Here is a 25,999-nt window from a genome sequence, read left to right on the forward strand (position 1 = left end):
TTTTTGGTTGGTAGGGTCTTGAACACAGGATGAAAGAGGGCATTAAAACGTCCCAGCTCTAGTCTATGCATTATGGCTGCACATGTGAGAACACTGTAAAATTCACACGGTTTAAAAAGTGGTTGAGGGGCGCCTGGGTGGCTCAGTGGGTTAAGCCTCTGCCTTCCGCTGAGGTCTTGATCCTAGGGGCCTGGGATAGAGCCCTCATTGGGCTCCCTGCTCAGCGGGGAGCCTTCTTCCTTCTCTCTCTCTCTCTCTCTCTCTCTCTCTCTCTGCCTACTTATGATCTCTGCCTGCCAAATAAATAAATAAAATCTTTTAAAAGAAAAAAAAAAGTGGTTGATTTAGGGAGTCCTCTCTCCATCCCTTGGCATCCCCATGTGCCTCTTTTTCCCTTCTGCCCCACCATTTCCTGTGTGAATCTGGGTTGGCTCTTTAAAGTGATGGAGTGAAATTTAATGGTCTCAGGAAACCCCACTTCGTAGCCTACAAGAAGAGGTCTTTCTGGTCAGCAGATCTCAGTCAAATGTATCTGTGGTCCAAAAAAATCCTTCTACTGAGTAGAAATAGCAAAGAATGGTATTTAATAATGCTTTGAGATTTTATTTTTTTTCTGAAGAGTTTTATGTTCTGTATATTTCAGCCTAACTTCACATTTCTGGGTTTTCTCTCGGGAAAGTTGTTCGTAGAAACTGCTGTGTTGACATGTTCGTATCCCTTTCCTTCAAGGGTGTCTCCCCTGGAAGTCTTTTGATATGGCTCAAACATGTTCTTTTTCCTGAGCATTCTGGGGTCAACAGAAATCTGTGCACTATGACAAACTGTTGGCTTTTCAGTTTATAGCATTTCCTAAAACTTGTAGATGCTGCGTGGAGATGGGACTTTCCTCTAGGATTAGGTAAAATCCTTCCTTCCTGGGTGAGGTTCACACTCCGGTCTTGCTCATTTCCTTCTGCACCAGAGGGAGACTCCGCATTGCCTTTTACCAGGCACCCAGAGGGTCACATCAGAAAACAGCAGACTCTTAGCAAAAACTTCCCCGCATGAGAATAAATTGCCAAGTCCTTTCCAGGCCAATGAAGGGGGCTTCACGGGTCGCATTTCCACGTGTTAGAGAGCAGACGTGCGCTTGCATACCTGCCAGCCGCTGCTAGCCCCTCACTGCCTTCTGGTACTCTCTCTCTCCCCTTTCTGGAGAGTCGTTCTGCTTAATTGAGAGGATTCCTCAGAATTGTTGGATTTTCCCAGGAGATGCTGTGAAGGCTTGTCTTCAAGATATAAAACCAGGTCTTGGTGTGAAACTTTCAATAAGTAGGTTAAAAGGCATCTCTCTGGGGCACTTGAGTGGCTGTCTGCCTTTAGCTCAGTCATGATCTCGGGGTCCTGGGGTAGAGCCCCGCATCGGGCTCTCTGCTCAGCGGGGAGCCTGCTTCTCCCTCTCCCTCTGCCCCTCCCTCTGCTCGTGTGCTCTCTTTCTCTCAAATAAATAAGATCTTTAAACAAAAAAGGCATATCTCTCTTGTTCTCTTCCTACATGTGAATTTTTATGTGGTTAATAATATAATTGTATATACTTATTCATTTAATGTCCATTGTTTATGTTTATAATATATATGTTATATATGCACATGTATGTATGTATGTGTGTGTGTGTATGTATGCATGTTCACGAAGACTTCTAGTACCTTTGAAAGGATTGAGAGGCTTAGTTGATGGTTGGCTCTGAGGAGTATCCAGTGACAGTGGTGGGGACAGGGGAGACAATAGCTGAGCTGGTATGAGGGAGGGAACTCAGCAGTTTCAGAATCATTCTGTTCCTGGTAAGCCAGGCTACAGCACCTCCTTCCTTAGCTGGTTCCTGAAATGGTTTACCCCCCATTCAGCTGGGTGGGAAAAAGTCTCTTTCAAGATCAGAGTTTCTTCCGAGGAGTGTATCCAGCCCTCCCACATGCATATCCTGTTAAATATCAGTTTAAAGTTAGCCCGGGCCTGGAGAATGGACATCAGGGAGCCAGGTCTAAAAACAGATCCGTTTGTGAATAAATGAGGAATTCGGTGAAATTTTGAAAATAAACCCAGCTGAGCTCGTGCTGCTCTTGGTCACCGTGAAAGCAGGCAGGAGTGGTGAATAGTTTGGTCTGGCTGAGCTGTAAAAATGCTTGAGGGAACACGTGGGACCAGCTCATGGGAATTTGTGTGGGCTGGGGAGTTCTGACACCGTGAAGGTGTTTGCAACAATTTCTGAAGGGATTCAAATAATTTTCTAGAGTTAACTCCAGGCTGACGTGGCTTGATCTGAGCGACTCCCAGCCAGAACTCCTGTGTTGTGATATTAGCATCAGGTTTTCTGAAGTTCAAATTGAAAAAAAAAGTATTTTTTCCCCTTATTTTAAAACTACAGACACTGATCATTTGGGTTTGTTTCTAAATAATATTATTTTCACTTGTTGTAAAAATTGGCTCACCGGTATAATAATTGCCCTCATAACAAATCCCTTAAGGAGACATGTGTTAAGTTCATCATGATTTCATAGTAAATAGGTCATTTTCAGATTTTTTTTTATATTGCCCCTTCTTTCAAGAGACTAGCGCTTCTGTGTCTGCCTTTTGAAAATAAAGTACTAATTAGATGGATGTTAACATTAAAGGAGGTAAGATGGAAATGCTTGGCTGTTTTTATAATTTGTTGTTGATAAGATTTAGAAGCACAAACACAGTAAACGGTATTTCCATGACACAGATACATCAAGTTCTTACAAGATACCTTTGAGGTCAGTGGGATTTTCATGTCATCTGGAGGAGGGCGGGCCAGGGACTCATTCATGTCTTCTTTCATTGGTTCATTCATTATATAAATACATATTAAGTGCTCACTGGGCACCAAGGAGTCATTTGCATACACTGGCACTTGTTCCTGTGGATGGACTCTCAGGAGACACGTGAATCACACTGGCTACAAACAAAGGGATCCTTGCATCCGTGATGCCTGCCACAAGGGCCAGGTGTAATGCTATGAGACCAGGAGGGAAAGGAAATGATGTGTAAAGGGCCTGTGGTGGGAGTTAGGGGCCAGGCCATGGCAGGGCCCAGAAGCCATCATGAGGGTTGGGTTTTAATAAGAGCAATGGAAAATCAGTGTAGAATATTGAACGGATAGGATGTGTGTCTGTGTGTGTGTGCGCGTGCACGTGTGTGTGTGGGTGGGTGTGAGAGAGAGAGAGAGAAAATGTCATGTTGGCATTAAAAAAAATCACTGTGGCCACAACGTGAAGACAGATAAGAAAGGAGGCCGATTACACCTCTGTCGAAGTGAGCAAGGTCAAGCATGAAGCCCACTTGGACTAGTAGACGTACTGAGAAGTTGGAGACTGGAGAGAGATGAGGAGGCGACATTGCCCAGATTTGTGTTGAGGAGCAGGTGGGCAAGATGTCCAGGGTCATATCTGGGCTTCTCATGCTGGGGGGAGGGAATGCTGGAGGGAGACCAGAGACAAAGATGGTGAGCCTGAATTTGTTTTTTTAGAGATGATGGGTCTGGGCGCCTCTGAGTCATAGAGGCCTTTGGAAGTGAGGACTGGTGCTCAGAGGGAGGTCTGGGCAGGCAGCTGGCTTGGGAGGTTGTCTGTGTGGAGGTGGTCCTTGAAGGCAGAAACAGTCCAGCATCCCAGGGGGTTCAGGGCAAGAAGGTTAGGCCAGGGATAGATCCTAGAATGGCAGCATTCAAGGGCCAGTGGAGGAACCAGGGGTCTCTAGGAACTCAGGGGTCTCCAAAGACCCAAGTGGTCCGAGTGCAAGGAGGAAAGCCAGGGAGTGTGGCGTTCAAGATTCCAGGGGATTGGGTTTTAGGAGAAGGTGGCTGGTCAGGGGAGCCAGTGGACACTAAGAGCAAATGAGGAAGGGAAACGAAGATGTTTACCGGGTCTTGCAACCGGGAGGCCCTTGAGGACCGCACCTGAGAGCTGAGTCAGTGCAGGGGTGAGGCCAGCCGCAGCAGCTTTGGGGAGCGGGCAGGACTGAGGGGGAGGACTTGTGAGGACACAGAGAAGTGTGGCTGTGCCTGGGAGGAGAGGATGGCAGCTGGGGAGGGGGAGGCTTCCAGTGCAGACTGTTTTCTGTCACAGACAATAGGGGCCAGCAGAGGGACTCTGCCAGGAGGGGAGGGTGGAGTGGGGAGCGGAGGGGGAAAGCCCAGTACTGCTCCAGAGACTTGCGGTGGCTCCCAAGCGCAGATGAAGGTGTGCCCTGTAATTAAGAGGAAGGACAGAGGGTCCCTTAAAGGGGATGGTAATGTAAACGGCTCCCCCTTTTATGTCCTGTTATGGTATTCACTGTGGGCTTTGTATATATTTCCTCATTTCATCCTTGCAAACTCCTGTGTGTAGACACTGCCATTACCTTCTTGTAGAGGAGGACATGAAACCCTGGAGGGGTAAGAAACAGCCCCCAGGCCCCCAGCGGAGACGGCTAGCACGAGGGGATGGCCCAGGCAGTCCCCTTCCCTGAGCCCAGCTGGAGTGGAACGGCGGCTTGTACTCTGACCCAGAGGCCGGGGTGTAGCTGTGTAAGGACTTTTTTTTACCCAGTAGAATTTAACATGAACTCACTGCTTTCGGGGATGGTTGCATTTATTTTAATGATTAGCTCTTTTTCTAGAAATATTAACTAGGGTAGGGAGGGGAGAGCTAAGCACTCTTCAAGTAAAACAGATTCTGCGTATTGATTCAGTGCATTGAGCTTTCTGCTAAATTACAGGGTTAATTTACACCTCGTTACACTCTGGGCATCACGAAATGATGGCCACACATTTGTTCTAAAATGGTACTGCTTATTCTTTCTTGGAGGGCCACTTGTGGCACTAAGCTTTTGCACCCCTCCCCCCGCGTTGGCTGCCCTAGGGGTCCCTGGAATGACCAGTGACATGTCCAGTTCCCAGGGAGGGAGCTGGGAGAGGCAGAGACCCCCAGGCAGGGGCCTTTGCGGAACTCCTCAGTGGCAGAGCTGGACCTGTCCTTCCCTCCCTCCTGGGCCCCCACTCCCTTCTCTCTCATCTTACTTGAAATGAGAGCGGAGTTCGGAAACCGGCCCGCGTGGGGGCCCTCGGTAGGGCAGGAGCCCCGTGCTCCTCTCTGGTTTTGTGACAATATCCCGAGGATAAAAGAAGGGGAGAAAAGCATCTTCGAGGAATCGCAGATGCTTCTGAGGAAGATGTCGGGCTGCAACTCCTGGCGCCTGTTCACATTCCTCTTTGGAGAAACTTTTGTTTTCCCTTCCTCTCCCGCTTTGAGGGTGAAAGCTGTTCTGAAACTGACAAGTGAGTCCAGCCATCTCCATTGTCAAGGCTGTGGAGAAACTAGAACTCTGAAGGCAGCGCCTAGGAGAGGGCAAAATGGCGCCGCCTTTGTGGAAGGCAGCTTGGTGGTGGTGGGGGGGGATCCATGAGAGTCATGTGAATGTGAGTAATCTTTGTCCTCAAAGTCACTTCTGGGAATTTGTCGTTGGAGGACACTTGTGCTCATACGAACTGCAGCACTGTTTGTGATAGTGATAGACGGGAACAACCCTGGTGTCCTTCAGTGGGGGGACTGGTTGGTAAAGGAAGAGTTACACACAAAATGGAGTACCTTAGCTTGCCGAAGCGTGAGGGTGCTCCATGTTCTGTGTGAAGGTCTCCAAGATAGAAGTGAAAAAGGCAAGAAATGCTTCTTTTTTGTGAAATTTAGAAAAGTAAACAAGACGGTGTCTTTGCTTTCGTTGATGTCCGTATAGAGTCGCCCCAGAAGGAAAACCAAGAAACTGGTTGGCATGATGATGTACGGGGGCAGGTGGAGAACAAACTGGGTGGGGACGGGGATAGGAGGGCCATGCCTAGGGTTTACATTTTTGCATCATTTTTTTATCTTAAGTCTTGTGCTTATTTTACAGATCAAAACTTTTCAATATTTTTATTTATTTATTAGAGAGAGAGGGAACCCAAGCAGGGGCAGTGGGAGAGGAGAAGCAGGCTTTCCGCAGAGCGGGGAGCCAGACACGGGGCTCGATCCCAGGACCCTGGGACCATGACCTTCACCCGGGGCAGATGCTTAATGACTGAACCACCCAGGTGCCCCTACAGATTAAAACTTGAAAAGCAAAAAGCAGCACTGCTGGGCTCTCTCCCGTTGTGCTTTGGATCTCCCTCTAGGCTGATCTAGGATGACATTCCCTCTTGCAGGAAGACCAAGTGACAGGTGCAAGTCCGTCCCCCTTGCGTAGATCTTTTTGTGTAACATGCAGGCCATTCAGGCAGGTGCCCTGGGATGCTTCACAGAAATCACCCTGGCAGTTGCGTGGATTTCTCCCACAGTCTCTGTCTTTCTAACATCCCACTCATCAGTAGAGGAGATGCCTGTGTAAGTAATGTCTTGGTCTGTAGAAGGGGGTATCTCCACACAGCACGCCTGTCTTTCTCTTTTGGTCTCCTCGTCCTTGTCATTATTAAGTCACAAGTTCTGCTGATCAGATATTCTCCCTTATTTTAAAGAACTTATTTCTGTTCTGTTTTGTTTTTGAGAGCAGAGGCCCTTAGGTGCATGCAGTAATGAATTCAAAGGGCTAAATGGGTGTGTCTTGTTAGTTCTTTGAACCTCTTTTGGTACTTGAATGGTTTTGATTTTTCCCTAACTAGAACTGGTGAGGAAACCCTTTGAACATGCCTTCGGAGTAGCAGTGTTCTTACCTGCTGTCTTATCCACTCGTGCATTGATCCTACGCTGTCTTGATAGATGAACTTGTAATTCACCAGGGTCCTGGATCATTCTGATTAATTTCTCAAGCTATCCACTATTTAACTGTCTAAAGCCAAATGTTCAGGAAATAAAGTAAATTCATGCTGGTGACTCCGGCAATCTACCTTTATAGCTGTTTATAATAGGATATAATCCCATTTATTGGCACCCTTTTCCTATTAGGTTGTAAATAGAGTAAGCAATTTTGGGTGCTATGCTAGTTAGTTGAGTATGGGTGATTTTGCATCTCAGATTCTTTCTGACGATGAAATATTAGAAGAGACGTGTGAGCATGAGAGCTGTGTTGTGTAGTCCCGGAGGGGGGTTAGTAATGATTAGAAGAGGTTTCAAAATTAAAAAAAAAAAAAGAAAAAGCTACCCCGAACCATACCCTCTGGATAGTGAATTGACTGGTGGATTATCACTCTGTGGTTGGGACTTTTGGGAAAGTCTGAAAGGTTCTGTTGTCTCTCTCAAAAGCAAGAGAGAGACAGTAATATCAAATTTGGGTTAGCTGTGTTGTAGCACACACAAGTGAGTATCGCTAGTTTGTTGGAAAAATGGCTCATTACGGACTTTTAAAAATATGACCCCGACTACTAGCTTTAGTAGCAGAATGGTTCACTGTGTGTGTGTGCGTGTGTATGCACGTGTGTGCCTGTATGCATGTGTGTGTCTGTATATGTATTCCTGTGTGGGGTGGAGAGGGGATTAGTTAGGTCAAAAATTTTGAGATCCCTCAGGAGGAGATAAATGTTTGTCTGTTGAATCGTTCTAAAACTAAAAATACCCCCTCCCTTATTTTTTTATTTCTGATTTTGCTTACTGCAGGGAATAATTCCTATATGGCCAGAGTATGCTTCTACATTTATACTTCTGATGTATAATTTGTCCTTTCTTTACCCATCAGGTACACGCCTCAGGATTATTGTAAAAGGAAAATGTGTGGACAAATCGCCTTTTTCTATTCACTTTCATTGTAAAACCTGGAAAAGCTGTGGGATCTAAAGCAAATCCCGTTTATGACTCCTAATACTCACTTGTAGGACTTGCTTGCCTTTTTTCAGCATTCAGAGTGTTTTAAATTAAAACTTTTTGCTGTGTAAGTAGATTAGTTCATTGGCAATCCGTATTTTGGCCTCTTTCCTGCAGACGTTTTGTTAATTGCTTTTATTCTTGAAGCCCTCCTTGCTTTACTTCTAAGACTTGATTTTCAGCAGCTACAATGGTTATTTCAGGAGTTATTAGAATTAAGAGCCAGAGAGAGATGCTGTTTATGTCACATTTTAGGCTGGGCTGGTGCACTCACATATTGCGTGTGGTGGGGGGTCGGGTTGTCTAGAAGGGCTCTCCTCTGCCAGGTGGGGTGGGACAAAACCTTTTGGCTGCATCTCTTTCTTTTTTTTCCCAGTGAGACCCCAAATGTGCATTCGTTAAGTAGTTCCGGTTGGTTCATTATTCAACCAGTATTTGTTGTTTCTGAAGATACCATTACTTATTTCTCTCTCTCTTAGCTTTAAAAAATTGAGTTTAGGTAAGATTAGGGTCGAGGCAGTATAATTTAATAGATTATTTACCGCTTCTCTGAAACTCTCCTTCACCCATGAGATGGGACTGACACCACCTGTCTAACTGGCTCAGATACTCCAGGCTCACATTTTTTTGAGTAACAAGTGATTCACCCTGGGAGCCAGCAACCTAAAAGCTGATTTCAGAAATGCTTCTGTTTGATTTTTAGGTTGCTTTACAACCCACCCACGTGAGGTCCTGACCCTTGAGCATAATGGTCTTTCTTCTCGTGACCACCCCCCTTTTTCAAGCTTTATAAACTTCTACTAGTACCTACTAGTGGGAGCCACAGAATAAATCCTTTTATTATGTAAATGCCATTTAATTCACCTATTTTTTAAAACTCCAGGTTTTTGTACTTGCTTTGTTGTAGTTAGCCAATGGGGACTGCTGTCTTTCGGTGTGTGCAGAGGCAGAAGTTTAAACTGTATCTTCAATATTTATATTTCTGTTTGTTCTTGGTGACACAAAGTGATTTGGGTCACTCTGACATTTAATCAAGTTAAACAATGTAGCTCTTGGAAAATATGTCTAGCAGGTAATCTGAGAGCTAGTTTTCCAGTAAAACAAGGGAGAAATTTCATCAGGATTAATTTATTAATTTCTTAAGCATCTCTTTCCCAGTTTGGCTTGGTCTTCTCAGTTTTCGAAGTTCCCATCAGCAACTGTGCCCTCTCTCGTTATTTAATAATGAACGGTTACAAATTGTTTGTGTGTTTTTGTAATTAGAATGTGATCGCAATCATCTACCAGATGAGCTGACACTGTAATGACATAAAGTCAGTAACAATTATGCCTAACAGGAAAATTAATTATGTAATCCTATCATACCGTATTTTGCCTATGAGATTAGATTTGGCTGTGACTAGCCTGGCCCAGGCAAGTGACAGTGTGTGGCAACTCTTCTCATTTTTCTGGATAGACTGGTTCACCGTAATGTTCACCGTGTCACCTGGGAAAAATCATTTTGATTATTTTAGATTTTTAAAATAGATATTTTTAGGGGCACCTGGGTGGCTCAGTAGTGGGTTAAGCCTCTGCCTTCCGCTCAGGTCAGGATCTCAGGGTCCTGGGATCGAGCCCCGCATCCGGCTCTCTGCCTGGCAGGGAGGCTTCTTCTCCCTCCCCTTCTGCCTGCCTCTATGTCTCCTTGTGATTGCTCTCTGTCTGTCAAATAAATAAATAAAATCCTTAAAAAAGTAAATAGATATTTTCAAGCTTTTGATTTTCTGCTTAAAAGAGAGGGAAAAACTCTTCTCATTTGGATATTTTATTCTTCTAGTTTCTTAGTGAATAAAGATACTTGCTGGTAATCAACCAAGAGGGGCCATTCTTTCTCCTCCCCATTCCTTACCCTTAAGAGATACGAAGCAGTGAAAATGAATTGCTCGCCTGCAGTAATACCACTTGGACTCCAGCAGAAGTCTTCATCCTTTCCTCTTGGCATTCCTCAACCTTTGACCTAGGCTCGTAAGAGATACGAAGCAGTGAAAATGAATTGCTCGCCTGCAGTAATACCACTTGGACTCCAGCAGAAGTCTTCATCCTTTCCTCTTGGCATTCCTCAACCTTTGACCTAGGCACCCATCTTCCTGCGGTGCAGGCTGAGACTGGGCAGGCTGGGGAGAGGGAGCCTCATCTGGGGATGCTGGAGCACCTGTGCCTCCCCCGGGAGGCCGGCTTTACAGGTCTCACTGTGTCCCTGTGCTCTGAGGCTTTGAGGGTTGCAGGCAGGGGGCTGGCCTTCCTGACCAGTTGCACTTTGCTTGAGAAGGACACTGGAACTATCGAATCCAATCATCTTCCAGGTATAAAAGCTTGATGCTCTGAGGTCTTTAACAGTTTGTCCAACGGTAAAGCTGGGACTACAATCCAAGTCTTTTTGAGCTTACTCTAGTATTCTTTCTATCTTGTTTTTTGTTGTTGTTGTTCTTTGTTTTTTGTTTTTTTTAATTGCCTAAATCTACTCAGCTTCTAGGAACAAAAGTTTGTCCCTGAGCTAAAGAGTTTGGAAAAAAAAACCCTAAAACTCAGAAAAGTCAAGTCTCCTATGAGTTTACTTTATGCTAGGTTTTTTTTTTTTTTTTTTAAGATTTTATTTATTTTTGAGAGAGAGAGAGAGAGCTAGCATGAACGGGTTGGGGGGTGTGAGGTGGGGTTGGAGGGGCAGAGGGAGAGGGAGAAGCAGACTCCCTGCTGAGCAAGGAGTCTGATGCAGGACTCGATCCCAGGACACTGAGATCATGACCTGAGCTGAAGGCAGAGGCTTAACTTCCTTAGCTACCCCAGAACCCCTTTTCTGCTAGATTTTAAAGTGTATGTTAGTGTAATCCAGCCTCTTACAGTACTATGTTTTTTTCCTGGCATTTTGAATGGCCACAAACCCATTCTCAGCCTTATTTTTAAAGGTTACATAAAGTTACATGGGATGGAGATGCTGTGGTACACATTCCCCCGTGTTGGGCATTTGCGTTGGTTCCAATTCTTCATAATTTTTCAAGATTGTAGGTAAGGCTGCAATGAATGTTATTGCGCCTTAAGTTTTGTTCTTTACTTCAAATTAATTCTTAGAATGTATTCCCCTGAAAGAGGATTTCTGAGGAAAGGTATGAATTTGAGGCTCTTGATCCACATGGCCAAATTGCTTCCTGGGCAACTTATTCCCATTCATACTTGGGCTGGAGCTCCTAAGTCCTGTGTGCGAGATCTTCATGATCACTTTATGAGAAATTGGCCACGAATAAGAAAACCACAAGGAGAGAGAATAACGCTACTGTTTTGATATATGCTGTGATTTGGGTGGGCGTCTCTTATCCCCATGCCCTCCCCAGCCCAAATCAATCCTCTTTATAATCAATATGTATAATATAAACTCCTTACTACTTATGTTATACATTTATTTTGTCAGCCCATGTTAGTGTTTGTTTACATGGGAATTAGAGCATCGGGCTAGGTCTTCTCAGGAGTCCAACATACACAATTTGTACCGACTTAGTTCTTTGGGTCCTGAATTGAGGTGGTCTCGAAACCCATTGAGACAACTGTCCAGACACGTGGCCTGAGTATTTGCCCTTCCAGATCTCCCTCCCCTTTATATTAGCCCCTAACAAGACAATGCTCTCAACAAAACACTCACTTGTGGACTTTTGACATTTGTGACTTTTTTTTTTCCCCAAAGATTTTATTTATTTATTTGACAGACAGAGATCACAAGCAGGCAGAGAGGCAGGCATGGGGTGGGGGCGGGGGGAAGCAGGCTCCCTACTGAGCAGAGAGCCCGATGCGGGGCTCGATCCCAGGACCCTGGGATCATGACCTGAGCCAAAGGCAGAGGCTTTAACCCACTGAGCTACTTATGACTATTTTCTGAACCCCAAACCAAGTCATTTTAAATAAAAATCAGGATAGGTAACTGAAAACTCAGGACATATGGCCATCGTAGCTAATGGGTCCTGCCACCTGTGGAGTCGTTTTGATGTAAACCCATTTTTAAGGAATGGAGTGTTTATTAATTTAATGATATCTAAGTTTTATCCTCTAGCTGTATTTTACATGTGAGTGATATAGCTCAACCTTGTGATATATGTGATACTAAAGGTACTTTGAGTTATTATAAATAATACATAATTAACTTTTAATGAAAATGTATCATTTCAATTTGTATCAAGTACCCAAGAAGAAAAACCTAAAATAGTAGTAAAACAGTTACTCGGATGAGATGAAGACTATGTTTGAGGCTCGAGAATCAGATAAAGTTTGATATAAATTCTTAAAGGGACATGGAGACCTTTTTGCAAAGCTTATTTATAAAGTTAATGAGATTGTGTCTTTTGAATCATTTTGTTTAGTTTTTAACTTATCATCTGGGAGGAGGTTGTGGAGAATTCCCCGTTAGTAAAACCATGTTGAATCGGTGTTTCTTACAGATGGTTTTATTTCCTTTTTGTATTACTTGGATCATGGAACAAGTGTCTCGGAGAATCTGAGATACAAAGATGTGAGTTTCTCTCTGTAATAGAGAACAGATACTTTCAGTTTTAGCCGAGATGTTTCTCCTTTTCGCTCTTGGCTGTGACTGTGTTGCAAAAAGCTTCTGTGCTGTTCTCCGTTCTGTGTTGGGACCCTATCTGCTCCTTGACTTTGTAGTGTTCCTGCCACCTTATTTATCAGAGAAGCCCTGTCTTTCTTTTTTAGAAAATCTAAATGTATTTTCAACACACCATTTAACTCCCTGCCTTGTTGCCCTCTTTTCTGTATTTTGTACTTAACCAGGACTGTCTTACAAAAAAGGGATCCTGTGTCAACACAGGGAGGTGACGAGGTCTCCAAATTCCCTTTTTCTGTTTTTTTTTTTTTTTTCTTTTCTGCCTTTCATGGCCCTTCATTAATCCAGGTAGCTTGAAAGCCGTAGCTTTGACCCTCCTTGATGTTTTCCTTCTCCGTGTCCCCCTGGAATTTGGAAGGCTCCGCTCACCCCTCTCCCAGCCAACGGCAGCAGCCCCTGCGAGTCGCAAGGGGAAGGCTCGACCACTGCCTCCTTTGTCCTTTTCTTACTGTCCAGAAGAGTCTTACGCGCTCTTCTCCAGGAAATCCCTGGCCTCTGCCAGCAGTCTGCCTGTGAATATTGGAGAGAAGTTGCTGCTTTTTAAATACCAGTTGAGACGTTCAAGGCTGATGTCGTGGTTGTTACCGACTCCCAATGTGACAGGTGAGGACTGCCGACATTTTCAGTCACCTGTGACTCACTTACGCTGGCGGCACTTGTAACACTGGAAAGGAATCCACACACGTTTGGCTGTAGTTGGAAGTAGCAGAAGCCATGGACTCAGAGACTGCCAGGCAGCCCTGGGAAACCCACGGGGAGGCAAATTTTGTTACTTCATTCTGTCTTCCTTTTGGAGAGGATAGAAGTAATAAAAGGACACTAGTAATGACTAGCTTTGCAGGTCATGTACCTACAGTTTAATCCTCTTGATGAGCGAATGAAGGGAGGGGGAAACTGTATCCAATTTACAGATGATGAAGTGGACTCAGACTTAGAAACTTGCTTCTAAGTGAAGCTGGGACTCAAACCTAGCTTGATCTGAGGCGGCCTGCTGAAAGGCCCTTCTGACCTTCCAAGAAGCTGCGATATGCAGATCTCTTTTCTAAATTCTGCGCGCCTGGCAGGTGCTTTGTACTGTCAAAATGGATATATATTTCTGGACCCCTTTAAAAGTTTCTCTCACAAAATGTAAACAAGTAAACAGTGATGCAAATAAAAAATAAAAGATACATATAGAAAAATCTCTACTGCGTTCTTTCTCTTAGAGCATAAACCTCTGTACCTACGTATAATATAATTTGGGGTGTTCCTAAAAATGGGATCATGCTGTTAACATGGAATATTCTGTATGGAGTGTTCTGTATGTAGCATTTTGTTCAAGTATGGATATCATTTTATTGCATATATTGCATATATGGCAATAAGAGTTAAGATTTTACCAGTTTACAATATGGATGTGTTATGATTGAGCCAGTCATCTTGTGTTGACGAATAGTTCTGTTGCTTTGGGTTTGTTTGTTTTCCTGTGCTTTGTTTTGCTACTAAAACAGGATTACAGTAAATTCACTTGTATATATATATAGATATCCATCCTTGTTTGTTTGCCGGTACGTTTGTTTCTGTGGAAAAGAACATTGCTATCTTTCTTCCAATTTTAATAAAAATATTACAGTGTTGTAAGTATTGAATATGCTTGTTAGGTTTTGGAAAATATAATTCATCTTTTTTAAGTTGTATGTATCTGTTCATGTTTTAATTTTTATTGAAAGAGACTGACAGATTTTATTAAATGCCTTTGGGGCATGATGTAATTGAAAGCTTTTGCTTTTATTTTGTGGTGTAATAAATTACATTGATTAGATTTCCCAATACTGAATCATCTTTGCGTTCCTGGAAGAAACCCGAATTTGTTACAGTGTGGTATCCTTTTGATATGTTGCTAAATTTGATTCGCTAATATTTTATTTAATTTCTATGACTACAGTTTTGAGATGGGTCTGGATGTTTTTCCTTATTTGAGTTCTATCCTATATTGATATTACGATTATGTTTTGAAAATGATTTAAGAGATACCTCATCATTTTCTAGAGTCTGGAAGCATTTAACACAATATAAGAAAAAACTATTTCTTAAATATTAATGAAAAATCAACTGGAAAACCACCTGAGTTTGGTATCTTCCCCCACTCTCCCCTGAAATCTTTTAAAGCACATTCTTTAGTTTTCCAGGATAAATTAAAATTGTACTGTTCAGTTCTTTTACCTTTTCTCTGGATTTTGATAATTTCTAATTGCTGGGGGAATTAGTTTACCTCAAATTGAAGTTTAGTGAATAGAGTTATTCATAAGATTGTTATAAATTTTTTTTGGTATTCCTTGTAATAACTTATTCCTCATTACTCATGCATATTTTTGCTTTTGTCCTTTTTTTCCTTAATCAAGCTTGTTAGAAGCTTATATATTTTATTTTCTTGAAAGAACTGGGTGTATAAAAAAAACGAACTGGGTGTATCGATTTCATATTCATCTTTTAACTTTACTTTCAGTATTAATCTTCATTCACTTTTACTATTCTTTTGACTTAGTTCTTATTAAGTTGAATGCCTATCTCATTTTCCTTTTAGTCTTAAAGTTATGATCTGTGATGTAGCTCTGAAATCTCCATCTGAAGGGATTCATTAAAGTTTACTTGTGTCTAAGTATATGATCAATTTTTAATTGTTCCGTGGACATTGAAAAACCATACCCTCTGTAGAGCACAGAGTTTCATTTTTTTATATTGAGTGAATCAAACTTCCTGATGATATTCTATTCAACTAGAGCCTCCAAATCCTTGTTTGTCATTAACTGTCAACTTGAATGGTAGGTTCAACTATCTTTTATAATTTTTTAACTTGACTGTTTCTTACAGCTTTTGCTTAATGAGTTCACCTGCCATTTTGTTTGATGCATAAAGATCTATAATTCTTGGGGCACCTGGGTGGCTCAGTGGTTAAGCCTCTGCCTTCGGCTCAGGTCATGATCCCAGGGTCCTGGGATCGAGCCCCGCATCTGGCTCTCTGCTCAGCGGGGAGCCTGCTTCCTCCTCTCTCTCTGCCTGCCTCTCTCCCTACTTGTGGTCTCTGTCTGTCAAATAGGTAAATAAAATCTTTAAAAAAAAAAAAAATCTATAATTCTTACATTTGCCTCAGGTTGCATATTTGTCCTTATATAGTATCTCACTGTCTGGCTGATGGCCTTGAATTTTCCTTTGATTTCAGTATTGCCACCCTTACTGGCTTTTTATTTATACTTGCTTGATATACCTTTGTTTAGCTCTTCATTTGTAAACCTTGTCACTTTGTTTTAGGTAGGTCCCTTTTTGTTGGTGTCGTTAAACAGAGCTGGACTTTTTAAAATCCAGTATTACAGTTTTGTCTTTTCATGGGGACATGTTGCCTTGTCCATTTTGATTGTAATCACTGAGACATGTTGCTTGATTGCTTTCACCTTACTCAGTGGTTGTCCCTTATATTATTACTTTGTTTTGGGTTTCTCAATCCCCGTGTTAATTGAACAGTTCCCTTGTTAACTTGAAAGTTACGTTCTTTTCAGTTCCAACAGTGACTAAGTGTTGCAAGGAACACTTTCTCTCCTAGCACACCAGTATCCAATCACTGGTTCATCCACCAGGATACCCATTTGCCCAGCTCCTGTACTGCGTGTAGCTCTCTGTATCTCCTTGATCTGTCCTCCAAGCTTCGTATCTTTGGACTCATGAATTCCATGTTCCTATTCCTTACTCTTGAATTACGTGCATTTCTTCTTCTTCTCCTTAAGATTTTATAGTTAAGTAACCTTTATATCCAACGTGAGGCTGGAACTCATGACCCTGAAATCAAAAGTCACATGCTGGGGCACCTGGGTGGCTCAGTGGGTTAAAGCCTCTGCCTTTGGCTCAGGTCATGATCAGGTCCTGGGATCGAGCCCCGAATCAGACCTTTTGCTCAGCAGGGAGCCTGCTTCCTCCTTCTTTGGGCCTGCTTCTCTGCCTACTTGTGATCTCTGTCAAATAAATAAATAAAATCTTTAAAAAAAAAAAAAAAGAGTCACGTGTTCTTCCATCTCCTTCATCCTCCAAAACATTAATTTCATATTCTAGAGCAATAGATACTTTCTGTGAATTTTATTTTTTATTTTTAAAATTTTATTTTGTTGTGCTAACACTTTCCATGAGATCTACCCTCTTAGCGAATTTTTAAGTGTATCATACAGTATGGTTGACTATAAGGACAGTGTTATATAGCAGATCTTCTCAATTTATTCACGTTGCTTAATGGAGACTTTATGCTTTCCTGTTATTTTTTTTTTAGGTTTTTTAAATGGTTTTTTTATTTTGAATCACAAAGCTGTTATGCTTCACTTGCATCTCCACGTATGTTCTCATTACGTTTCCCTTAATATTCTCCTCTGCCTGATTGGTTTTACTTCTGTAGGTGCTGTTTGAAGTTCGGCTTGGTCACCCTCCCTGGGGCCCCTGTGTCCTTCTCAGTGGGTCATGGTTTTCCTTTGCTTGCTTATGGCTACCCTCAGGAGCCGTACAGCTTCCAGCTTGGTATCTCAAAGGTAGTGGCAGGTGGTAGATGACAGCAGTGAGAAAAGAGATCCCCTGCTGCACCGGTGCTCTGTTCCCAGCCAGCCCTGGCCACCAGCCTGGAACAGCGCCACCTTCCCTTGAAGCCCCCTCCCTTGGGTTTTAGCTGGGTCAGTGGCTTGAGCAGGATCGCCAGGCTTCTTCTCTTCCTGTGGGCCCTCAGCTACAAAGACGGTGGAGAACCATGCCTGCTGTCTCTCCTGCAGACACTAGGGATCCCAGGGCCTCCGAAGCCCCTAACACCTGCAGGCTTTTTGGATAGTTGTCCTTGCTCCTTCCAAGAGCGGACTGGGAAGGGAGGGAGGATCAGGAGGGTTCACTCAGGCCACCATCTTCCCCACAAAGAACGTGTTAGAGTAGATTTTTACTTGCTGTGCTTTGGGATGAAAGTAGGAAACAGATGTGCACTCGGAAACACCTCTGAGAACAAGGATGCTTCCGTGGAGCGGGATTGCCCTTAATTTAATTGTGGAAATGAGGATAATTCCTTAAAGGAAACACAATGCAGAGTACGGTTCTGTTACCAAAAGGACTCTACTTCTTACCCTTCTTCCCCACCCCCAGCATCTTCTCCCCTGCATCACTCGATTCAGAGAATAATACATCCTAGCAATGGAATAATCTTTGTTAATAACATTAATTATATGGCTGAAGCGTGTAGACACACACACACACACACACACAGCGAAAGGTGGCATTGCTTCTCTTCACAGCTGAAACCCTTGAGGCAAAATGCCTAACCCGCTTGGCCCAAATTTGAGAGTGTTAGTATCGGCATCTCTGTGCAGGTGTTTATGGCTTATATGCATGGGCTATTTATAGAAAGTGGCATTGGGCGCCCCAGAAAGGACTGCAGCATTAGGCTAAAACTATGTGTGCTCATTCTTCATCTTCATGCCAGTCTTGTCTTTGGAATTAAGTGTGTTTCCCCCATTTTTCAGTATCTTAGGATTTAAGCGCCCAAGTACCGGCACGGTTTGGTCCGACGTTGGTGGGATGACGTGGGAAATACCTTCCCTTGCATCCCAGAAGAAGGGCCTCCTCTGTGGTCTGTTGGATGAACTCCTGTTACTGCAGAGGTGCTACAGAAAGAGTTACACGTCCTTGCAAAATTGGCAACACAAGCAAGAACCTGGAAATTGTTGCTATGCATGTAGCTCAGATTACTTAACCCCTTCCATACTGAATTTTTTTTTTTTAACTTTTTATTATCTTTATGTCTGGTAGGGGTCCAGGGCAATATGTCAGATCAAGTTGAATATTTTCAAGGTATCTTTTTTTGCATTCCTTGGGTACATATTCTGTTTAGAATATTCTTGCGTATCAGGCCTATGCATTCAAGTTTGTGAACACGGGTGTCTGCGCTCGCCGTGTGAGGCTCAACCACGGTGTCACTTGTGAGGTTCCTTAAAGGTGCTAAGCTTTTCACATCTCAGATGGGTCAGCCGCCTGTCGCACTGCCCCTCGGAGACTCGCTTCCTATCTCCGTCCACCAGTGTTTGCCGATGGGGCTGCTGCCTTCGCTGCCACTTTTGCCTGGTTAGTGCGAGGGAACACCATCATTTTTCTCTTTTTTAATGAAGCAGTAAGGTCCGTTTACATAGTGATAAATAAAGTAATTACCACAGCAATGGCATTCTGCCTAAGTCATCTTGAAAACTGAATGCAATATCTTTTTAATAGCCCCATAATGGTCTCTTGAAGTGTTACAGATTTTTATAACGATAGCTGTAATACAAGTGCCATTATTTACTGTGAGACGCGAACACTTTGACCATTTACACGGGTCCTTGTGCGCCTCCAGCCGAGCTAAGCGCGCATCAGTGTGGACGGGTGCAAGCTGGCTTCTGCGGTGGGCATCTGCTGGGTCGCCCTTGGATAAGCAGGGAGGCCAGCCCGTCTCCAGCTCGCGATGCCTGCAGTGTGTCTTCTCCAGCTCTCCACTGCCATGCAGGAGGTTTTAGGATCTCTTCTTTTTTTGGCAAGATGGGAGATTCTGTTTTTGGGAACTCCCAGTCTCTGCCCGGCTTGGAGGGTGTTATGTAAGAAGTTGTGTTTCTTTGGTTTCCCGGTGATGACCCACCATTTGAGACAGGCCAAAAAGAGCATCGCAAGTGATGAAAAGCGGGAGGAGACTGTTGCTCAACTCTCCTCTTGGCTGGTATCATTGGCTTTTTGATTTCTAATTAATTAAAACACTTTAAAGTGACTTATACTCTGAATAGCCTCTTCATGCCAAATGTCAAATAAACTAGAGACAAGTTTAGCATAGAGTCAAGCTATCCTCTTGGTGAAGTCTAGGTCTAGGTGCCATCTGACCAGTGGCTGGGGACCAGCTCTGCTGTGGGGATTCAGAAGCTCTGTGTTCAAGGCAGCCCTAGCTCTGAGCTCCAGAATGTTCTCCCACGAGCTTGTCTGTGAGGGCACAGCAGAACACTTGCACATCTGTTATGGACTGTCCTTGGCTCAGATGGCTTGAGGTCTCATGGAGACATGCCACTGTCACCCATGGGAATCAGGGTGCTCTGTCACCGTGTGGCTTTCCAGTTTCTGCTGGGTCCCAGATCAGTTTCAGGGACAGAGTCAGGAGGGAAGAAGGGCACATTCCAGAGCCATGTGTGTGTGTGGGGGGGGGGGGTGGGGGGTTGGCTACAAAGTCTTAAAGAGGCAGGAAGGGGAATGGATATGGAGGGAAGAACATCCAGAGCAGGTAAGGAAATGACTTCCTCTAACATTTCACAGAGACCGACTCAGCCAGGGGTGAAGCCCTCAGGACTTGATTCCAGAGCTTGTCTGAGACCAGCCAGGGTGCATTGGCTAGAGCCAAGGGTATGGAGGCCAGACATGCCCTTGTCCTGCATACAGCTTTGTGGGGACTTGTCCTTTCTGCTGGGCTTTGAGGCAGACGCTTGAGTGGCCTTCCCACGCAATAGTCCCTCACCCCTCTGACCCAAGCATGAGCCATTGTTCTTGCCAGAAAAGCCTTCTATGGGTATCTCCATATCCTTCCTTTCTTTCAGGTCCCCTTCAATCCCTAACTCCTTAGGATGGAATATATATTGGTAGATCCACTCCTGTAACATTTGTTGGACACCTGTCATACGCCAGTCCTCATGCTCTGTGTGGGTAGGGGTTGCGGGGGGTACCATGATGACTCACCCTTGTTTCTGCTTTCAGGGAGCTCATTGTCTAGGGGGAGAAACAGACAACACTTACGCCTTCACTGCACACAGTTTTATTCTTTACCTGTTTAATCAGCCAGTCTCGCCTTCCTGACATTTATTCCCAGTTTCGGAGCATGGGTGATGTGTACAGCTGACTTTCCATACGGGGACCACAGTGCCTTTCCCCACCTCTAGTGATGATGCAGCTGGCTTGCTCTGATGACAGCAGTCACTCTTGTACATGTGCAGTGACTATGACACTGGCGTCAAGAAATGGAAGCACATATAAGAAACTACTGAAAAGGATTACTTCCTAAATATGTACCTATTGATAGCGTTTTGGTTCTCAAATTGTGTGAATACCTAGTCAAAAAAAAAGTTATAAATTAAAAAAAAAAAAGTGCATCTTTCAAAAATGCATTTCCATCCGAAGGTTAATTTCTCTGTTTGGGAGATCACATGCATTCAGATATTTTTAAATTTAAAGTTTAAATTTAAAGCTAAATTTAAAAGAAAAAGTAAACACTTGTGAGGAAATGAAAACCATTGTAATGTGCAAAATGGGGTGTGGAGACGCTTTTCTGATTTACTGTGGACATCTTCTGTGGTGTTCAGCTTACATAGTCTAGCCAGGGAGATATTTTTTCATTCTAGCTTCATTTTTCCTCAATAGATTTAGATTCTTCCCTCTGCCATTTTGTTCATTTGGAGTATTGTGCTCTAGCCTGTGAATTAGGGGCCACAAACAAATCTTGGAAAGCAAGGAATCTATCCCTAGGCCATGTTCGTTTTCTTGTTTTTAGCATAGTTGACATTGTGTAGCTAACATGGTTGGGATTCTTGTTTGGGATTTTTTTTTTTTTTTAAAGAACAAAGCCTTATGTCCATTGTCATCCTGGTGTGAAGCAGTTGGCCTGCCCCTGGCCCCCACCCACCTTTCCCCTATGTGTGAAGCATTCTAAAGCTTGTTAATGGTCCTGACCCTGGGACCGGTATGGGTTCCCTTTAGAAACCTCTGGATCTTAGTCTCATCCAAGTCGTAACCTTAAATCCTGGCATGGATTCTCTTGTTAAAACTGGGGTGAGTGGTTTAATCTCTTTTATGCCTTTGTTTTGAATGCTTGGGCCAAAGAGTCCCTTAGAGGCCACCTGACTAGGTGAGGACTGTTGACCTTCCTCTGCAGGTGGTTGGTCAGGCCTGTGTACCTGTAAATGGCATACAGTGCCATTATTATTATTATTATTATTATTGGTAACAGCTTTATTAAGATACTATTCACATACCATACAGTTCACCCATTTAAAGTATACAATTCAGTGGCTGTTAGTATATTCAGAATCATGCAACGGTCAGCACAACCAAGTTTTTTAGGGTGCCCAATGCGATGATTTAATACACGTATACATGGTGACGTGATGGCCACGGTTGAATTAATGAACGCATCCATCACCGCACATTGTCGCCGTTCCCGTGTATACATTGAGAACACTTCCCATCTACCTTTTAAGCAAATTTCAAGTATATGATAGAGTATTAACTATAGTCTCCATGCTGTACATTAGACCCTAATAGTGTGTTCACCTTGTAATTGCAAGTTTGTACCTTTTGAGCAGAATTTCCCCTTTTCCTGACTCCCAGCCCCTGGCAACACCTTTCTACCCTCTGGTTGTACAGGTTTGACTTTTTAGATTCCACATATAAGGGAGTTCACGGGGCGCCTGGGTGGCTTCGTCAGTGAGCCTCTGCCTTCAGCTCCGGTCACGATCCCAGGGTCCTGGGATCGAGCTCCGCATCGGGCTCCTTGCTCAGCGGGGAGCCTGCTTCTCCCTCTCCTTCTGCCTCCCCGTCCCCCTGCTGTGCTGACTTCCTCGCTCTCTCAAATAAATAAATAAAATCTTTAATTTAAAAAAAACAAGTGAGATCCTGCAGTATTTATCTTTCTCTGTCTGGCTTATTTCACTTAGCCTCATGTTTTCCAGGTTCATCCAGGTTGTTCAAAATGGCAGGATTTCCTTCATTTTTATGACTGAATAATATTTGGGGGGTTTTGTGTGTGCGTGTGTGTGCGTGCTCACGCGTGGCCTTGATCCATTCATCCATCAACAGGCATTTCAGTTGTCCATATCCTGGCTGTTGTGAATAACATTATAGCGAATGTGGGAGACGCTTTCAGTCATGGGATGCATATGGGATGGCCGTACCCTTCTGTCAGCGCCCTGCAGCTGTGATGCCGAGTATGACCCTGTTCAGGCGAGTGGTTCTCAGTGAGAGTATATGTTGTTTTAGGGCATTTGTTCCCATCCTGGGTGCTCAGGAGTGGGCCTGGCTTTGTGTGTGTGCCCGGTAGGGTGCGTGTTTCAGCTTTTTGATTATCCTGGGGAAAATACTGTTTTGGTTTTGTTTTTAGGATTATTTATTTATTTATTAGAGAGAGAGAGAGAGAGAGAGGGAGAGAGAGAGCATGTGATCTGAGGGAGGGACAAGCAGACTCCACACGGAGCACGAGCCCAAAGACATATAGGGTTCAGTCCCCCGACTCCCAGACCGTGACCTGAGCCAAAATCAACTTGGCCACCCAGCTGACTGAGCCACCCAGGCGCCCCCGGAGAAAATACTGTTGATGGGAACCCTTGGCATTGCATCTGATTTGCTCTTGTGGCTGCCATATTAGCAATAAATAGATGCTCAGTTTGCATATTTAACAACTTTTCTTCCTAAGGTCTACTTCACTACAGAATCAGCCTTTCGTGTCGAAGTTGAGCTTTTAATCGCATGAGGCTTTTGTGTCTGAACTGGTATGTAACTTTTCTCCTTATTAATCAGAAAAAGCCACCAAGAGTGTTATAATTTATAACAGAATGGAGGAATAGTCACAAATAAGCTTTTTCTCTGAAAAAAATTTTGTTACACTACCTTTATCATCACAGAAAAAAAAGAGAAGTTTTGTAAGCAAAAAATAAATTATTCAGATGCTGAAATCATCAGCCTTTATGAGTAACACATAGAATGTTGGTGTGGTGTTTGCTGCAAAGGCATTACATACAGGAGAATTCTGGGGACTTTTACCAAATAAGGGAAATTAGATCTCATTCCAAATAGAGGCTTTCAGCACAGGAAAGGGGGCACTTTATAAATATTGTGAAGAGTTTTTAGAGATAATAGAATAACAGAGGATACTGAACTTAATTGAAACAATTTCCAGTATATGTTCTTAACGACACTGTTTGAATGATAATTTCTTATGCTGTTTACAAATCCATATCTCCACCGAGAAGGTGCCTGTGTGTTTTCAGAGCCACTGAGAGTATGTTGGAAGACTTTTTTTCTGATGTGTATGATGAAAGATTTGCTTTTTTAAAAAAAGCAAGTTTATTATTTTTTTTTATTGAGATAAAATTCACGTATCATTAAGGACTTGAAGTGAACAGTGCCGCAACATTTGGTGCATTCACAGTGCTGTGCAGCCGACATTTCTTTCTAAAACATTGTCATCACTCCAAAAGGAAACCCTGTTTCCATTCAGTAGTTGCTCCCTCCTCCATGTTGCCCATTCTTCTCAGTCTCTGGCAGCCATCAGTCTGCTTTCTGTCTCTATGGATATACTCATTCCAGACACTTCATATGAACTGACTCATTCATGGTGAAGCATGTATCAGCCCTTCGTTCTTTTCTACAGTCGAATAATATTCCATTGTATGGATATACCACGTTTGTGTTTATCCACAAGAGTTGCTTTTTATTGCATAAACTCAGGACTCAACATCTCAGTCTTTATCCTGGGCTGGACACACAGTGAGTACATTATCTCTCTCTTTCTCCCTCTCAGAAACTGAACAGTCATGCCAACACTTCTTAGAGATGGTTAGTTAGAATGTGTCTGAACAGTAGAAGTGAGAGCACTTTAAACAGATGATCTCTAACAGTTACGAGGTAACTTGTATCTCTATAGTTCAAGCTAACCTTACATTAACTTAGAATGGCTACATTCTTTACAATAGTGTAGCATTGCAGAAAAATTTCCCCAGGATCTCACAGCTCATTTCTCAGCCAACATGTATTGGGGACCAGCCATGCACCTGGCATCACCCCCAGAGACCATTTTCTAGTTTACAGTCCAGTGGGGGCGGGGCGGGGGGAGATGACTTTTGGGACAATTCTGTCAGAATTGGGACAGACTTCCAGGCTGGTGCTGAGCTGCTCGTGGTGGATGTCCTGGTGGCATGCACATGGAGAAGGCTTCTAATTATCTGGGGTGGCATTGGCAGAGCTGGGGGACCGGGCTGGGGCAGGGGGAAGAGCAGAGCCCCAGGTAGGGTATAGGTCTGGGAGCTGCACATGGAGGGAGTGAGGCTGGACCATAGGTGGGCACAGGGTCATGCAAGCGTCCTGTATTCTTCGGTCATATGGGTACCCCAGAAGCATTTTCCACTGAACCAGAATTTCTCCAGTTCATTATTTCTGAGCCTTAAATAAACTCAGTACTATTAGACTGACCGGCACGCAAGTGAGGAGCTGAATTCCATCAGGCTTTCCAAATCCCTGGAAATCTTTGTACCCTCCCACCAAACTGTGCAGATTGTGAAACCACACTTCTTTCGATTCCCACACCCACTTTTCCTCACTTTTCTGCATAGTGCGCTTATGTACTTCAGCAAAATAAGGACAAAGTGGGTGTTCTGAAAATTTCAGTATTCTGAATGGTTAATATGAGATCTTTAATCTGTTGAAAGATAATAAATCATTATATTCTGTACTTCAAGGATCGTTCTTTTTGTGGTGGTTGGTTTTTTTTTGTTTGTTTGTTTGTTTGTTTTTGTTTTTTTAGGGTCATTCTTAAGACAGCTTAAGGTATATTATTTCTTTTTTTTTTTTAAGTTTTATTTATTTATGCAATCCCTATACCCAGTGTGGGACTCGAACTCACAACCCTGAGATCAGGTTAGATGCTCTGCTGACTGAGCCAGGCAGGCACCCTATCTTAAGATATACTCTTAATACATCTGTAGGATTTGAGTAGTTGGTGACTGAATTACTACTCATTTCTTGATCATATAACTCTCTGTGGGTCCTCAAGGACCCGTCTTGATATGCCCGTGTCCACTTTTTAGTCCACTTTTAAAAAATTCCACAGTGTCAACCTTTGCCAAAGTTGATACAGTTCCTGTGGGTGGTAGGAAACAAGCCTACTGATTTTTTCTGAATTATTTTGTCATGATCATCTTATACCTATAATTCTGTATTGAATTAATTAACTTATTAAAATTTCTGTGAAAATAGTAATAGGAGATTACTTAAGCAAGTAACAAATGGATAATTCTGTTTGTAGAAGAACTCTAACACATCCAGCCAGCCACATCATCTGGCACTGTGTGATGTCGGAATGGGCTTCCCCCAGGGATGCCTTCAACCCTGAACCCTCCCCACGTAGTTGGCTACCCTCCCAGTGGTGCTCTCTGAGCTCTTAGAAACCCAGATATGTGTTTTGGAGTGGTCACTGGGGATTATTAATTTTCCCATCTGTATTTGTTTTGTGTTCTCTGGATCATTCTTTGGAAATAGCTCATTTTTACATGCATGCATTAGGTGCTTCATGTAATCTCTTGATAAGTGTACTGGGGGTGAATGATCTTAATAGTGTTATATTGAATAGCTCCGATGGATGGAATCTTTGCTGAGCATGGATTTTTCTGCTCCATTTTTTCTCTTCCAGGTAGGCTATAATTCCATGCCGCGGATCTGTCTAAGAGTGCCACTCTTGCCAGGGTTGCTATAGCCATCAGTAGGAAAGGGTGCCTTGGTCCATGAGATAGAACCACCATCATCT

The 25,999-nt window shown here is 43.3% G+C and overlaps 1 protein-coding gene across 1 annotated transcript in view; it reads left to right on the top strand.

The window, feature by feature from the left end:
* IGF1R (insulin like growth factor 1 receptor) overlaps positions 1-25,999 on the top strand; it is a 300,467-nt gene that overhangs the window by 85,056 nt on the left and 189,412 nt on the right. The gene's annotated exons all lie outside the window — the stretch shown is intronic.

Source organism: Mustela nivalis (assembly GCF_964662115.1).
Source record: "Mustela nivalis genome assembly, chromosome: 6".
NCBI lineage: Eukaryota > Metazoa > Chordata > Mammalia > Carnivora > Mustelidae > Mustela > Mustela nivalis.